Source organism: Balaenoptera musculus, chromosome 8 (genome assembly GCF_009873245.2).
Source record: "Balaenoptera musculus isolate JJ_BM4_2016_0621 chromosome 8, mBalMus1.pri.v3, whole genome shotgun sequence".
NCBI classification, from domain to species: domain Eukaryota; kingdom Metazoa; phylum Chordata; class Mammalia; order Artiodactyla; family Balaenopteridae; genus Balaenoptera; species Balaenoptera musculus.
Window position 1 is genome coordinate 97,384,764 of NC_045792.1, and position 4,108 is coordinate 97,388,871.

At 42.2% G+C, this 4,108-nt stretch overlaps 1 pseudogene; it reads left to right on the top strand.

The window, feature by feature from the left end:
* Positions 1-2,518: 2,518 nt before the first annotated feature.
* Positions 2,519-3,442, top strand: LOC118899584 (annotated as a pseudogene).
* Positions 3,443-4,108: the final 666 nt, after the last annotated feature.

Below are 4,108 nucleotides of genomic sequence, written 5' to 3' on the forward strand. Positions count from 1 at the left end.
AGTTGCTCCCAAAGTCCACCACCTCAATTTTGGGATGATACATTGTCTATTCAGGTATTCCACAGATGCAGGTACATCAAGTTGACTGTGGGGATTTAATCCACTGCTCCTGAGGCTGCTGGGAGAGGTTTCCCTTTCTCTTCTTTGTTCGCACAGCTCCTGGGGTTCAGCTTTGGATTTGGCCCCACCTCTACATGTAGGTCACCTGAGGGCATCTGTTCCCACCCAGACAGAACGGGGTTAAAGCAGTGGCTGATTCGGGGGCTCTGGCTCACTCAGGCCAGGAGGGAGGGAGGGGTATGGAATGTGGGGCGAGCCTGTGGCAGCAGAGGCCAGCATGACATTGCAACAGCCTGAGGTGCACCATGTGTTCTCCCACGGAAGTTGTCCCTGGATCACGGGACCCTGGCAGTGGCGGGCTGCACAGGCTCCTGGGAAGGGAGGTGTGCATAGTGACCTGTGCTTGCACACAGGCTTCTTGGTGTCTGCAGTAGCAACCTTAGCATTTCATGCCCATCTCTGGGGTCCATGCTGATATCCACAGCTCGCGCCCATCTCTGGAGCTCGTTTAGGTGGTTCTCTGAATACCCTCTCCTCGCACACCCCAAAACAATGGTCTCTTGCCTCTTCGGCCAGTCCAGACTTTTTCCCAGACTCCTTCCCAGCTAGCTGTTGTGCACTGGCCCCCTTCAGGCTGTGTTCACACAGCCAACCCCAGTCCTCTCCCTGGGATCTGACCTCCAAAGCCTGAGCCTCAGCTCCCAGCCCCCACCCTCCCCGGAGTGTGAACAGACAAGCCTCTCAGGTTGGTGAGTGCTGGTCGGCACTGATCCTCTGTGCAGGAATCTCTCTGCTTTGCCCTCTGCACCCCTGTTGCTGCGCTCTCCTCTGTGGCTCCGAAGCTTCCCCCACCCACCCACCCCCCGTCTCCACCAGGGAAGGGGCTTCCTAGTGTGTGGAAACTTTTCCTCCTTCACAGTTCCTTCACAGAGTTGCAGGTCCTATCCCTATTCTTCTGTCTGTTTTTTCTTTTGCCCTACCCAGGCACGTGGGGAGTTTCTTGCCTTTTGGGAAGTCTGAGGTCTTCTGCCAGCATTCAGTAGGTGTTCTATAGGAGTTGTTCCACATGTAGATGTATTTCTGATGTATTTGTGGGAAGGAAGGTGATCTCCACGTCTTACTCCTCTGCCATCTTGAAGCTCCTCCCTAGATTGTTATTTTAAATTTAAGGATTTCTGTTCTGTGAAAGATATCATAGACAAAATAATAGATGATAGAATGTGAGAAAATATTTGTCAAGTCAACTGACAAGAGATTTAAATCTTGGATAAACAAAGAAAATGTAAAATCAGTTCACTAGAAACATTTACAAAAAATTTTAACAGGCAATTTACAAAATAATAAAATCCCAGAATTCTAAGAACGTTTACATAATGATCAAATCTACTTATAACTAAAAGGAAAAAACCAAAAATGAGACATCATTTTACACCTATTTTCCTGACCAAAAAATATTAGGAAAATATCAATGCTCAGTAGGAAGTGAGGATGTGGGGACCCCCATGCAAAATTAGTAGGCGTGTACACTGGCGCATCTGTTATATAAAATGATCTGAAAAAACTTGGTCAAATGAAATATGTGCATACCCTCAGACACAAAAATTTTGTCCCTAGGAATACACCCTAGAAAAATTACACACTGAGTTGTTTGTAGTGGAGACAAGTTGTAGGCAATCTGCTATCCATCACTAGGAAAGCACATAGGTAAATTAGGATGGATGGACACCATAGAGCAGTGCTACTCGATGTGTGGCCCATGAACCAGCACCAGTCCTTGGACTCTCTGTTTCCACTCTATGATGAGATAACTACAGAAAGTGAGATTGAGCATTTAAACCACCACAAAGTTTTGACAATGCTGAGAACTTTTTATGTTTTTTGCAAACATGGGACCACAACAGATTGGACATTTTATAAAGAAAATTATCCTTTACCATAAATACTTTGATAAACAGTTCTGTGAAGGACTCTACAATTCCACGTGACCATCATGGCAGAGAAGAGCTTCTAAGGAATGAAAAAGAATAAAATGAAAATATGGAGCTAGGTGGGAACAAGATCATGTAGAACCCCATGCATATGTCAAAATTTCAAATATAATGATTAGTATTTAGGCAAATTGGGATTTCTAATTAAAATATAGATAGTATAAAAGAAAGCCTAATTAAATAAAACAATGTTCTTATATTTTCCCGAATTGATGTATGTATTAAATACTGTCAGTTTGCACACTGAGAACACAGCTACTCGTCCATGGCAACTTCTCCAAACTATAGATGAAAATATCTAAATTAGGTGTCAAGGTTCAGCCTTTAAAATCTAACTCAATTATATCATGGAAAATATTCTCTGACACCCCACTATGAAATTAGATATACCATTAGTTAAAGGATCACAATGGTCTTAGTTTTCTCTGCTCCTCTTCCTTTGCAACTTTATATATTTAATTTTGCTAGCCATGGAACAAAACAATGGCACTGAAGTGACTGAATTCATCCTCCTGGGATTTGCTGGTCAACACAAGTGTGCTCATTCTAGAGGGTAACATTGGCATGATCCTATTCATCAAGATTGATTCTTCCCTTCACACTCCCATGTACTTTTTTCTCCAAAACTTGGCATTTGTTGATCTCTGGTACACCTCTGCTATCACTCCCAAGATGTTGCAAAACTTTGTAGGGACAGAACAATCCATCTCATTCATAGGATGTATGGTGCAGTTACTAGTCTGTGGTACTTTTGCAACAAGTAATTGCTACATCCTCGCTGCTGTGGCAGTGGACTGTTATGTAGCCATCGGTAACCCACTTCACTATGGAACAGTTATGCCCAAGAGAGTCTGCAGTTCATATTTCATGGGTTTCATACTTCATGAGTTTCCTTCATACTTCATGGGTTTCCTAAATGCTTCTGTAAACACAAGTTTTCCTTTCTCATTGAACTTTTGGAAATCCAATAAAATTAACCATTTTTCTGTGATGAACCCCCAATTCTGGCCCTCTCATGCTCCAGTATTTACTTCAATGTCGTACTACTAGCAGCCTTTGTGGGGTTTAACTTGACATTCACTGTGTCGGTCGTCATCTTTTCCTACATGTTTATCCTGGCTGCCATGTTGAAGATCTCTTCTGCTGCAGAGAGGAGAAAAGCCCTCTCCACGTGTGCCTCCCACCTGACAGCCGTCACCATTTCCTATGGGACTCTGTCTTACATGTATCTGCACCATCGCACCACAGAGTCTCAAGAGCAAGAAAAAATGGCTTCTTTGTTTTATGGCGTCATGATCCCCATGTTAAACCCCCTCATCTACAGCCTGAGAAACCAAGATGTGAGAGAAGCCCTAAAAGGGGTTGGAAAAAAGTACTTCAAGTTTGATCCTTGATTTCTAGTTCTCTATGCTTGTAAACAACCAGACTAACAGTGCCAATGTTTAAGAAATCAAAACGTGCATAGCACAGGGAGATCAGCTCGGTGCTTTGTGACCACCTAGAAGGGTGGGATAGGGATGGTGGGAGGGAGACGCAAGAGGGAGGAGATGTGGGGATATATGTATGTGTATAGCTGATTCACTTTGTTATAAAGCAGAGACTAACACAACATTGTAAAGCAATTATACTCCAATAAAGATGTAAACAAATAAAAATCAAAGCAAAGAGCCAAACAACATAGGAAAGGTTGCTCAATCTATTAATATGGAGCTGAAAATTAAAGTAACAATGAGATAACCACCAATATGGCTGCCAAAAATTGAAAAAGAATGATAATGCCTATGAATTGCTATGATGTAAGGGAAAGGATGCTCTCACATTTGCTAATAGATAATTGAAGTGTTACCTTACTTCAGAAGGAATCTGGCAATATCTTTTTAAAAGAAGAATCTTCCATCCAGAATTTCAGCCTTGCAAATGGATCTATGGAAATAAAAGTTTTAATCTGTAAGAACATATATGTAAGGATGCTTACTGTAGCATTGTTTTGAAAAACAAGACCAAGAAAGTAACTATTCCTCAATAGGGAAATAAATCTGTATTATCGTAATTCCAAATTG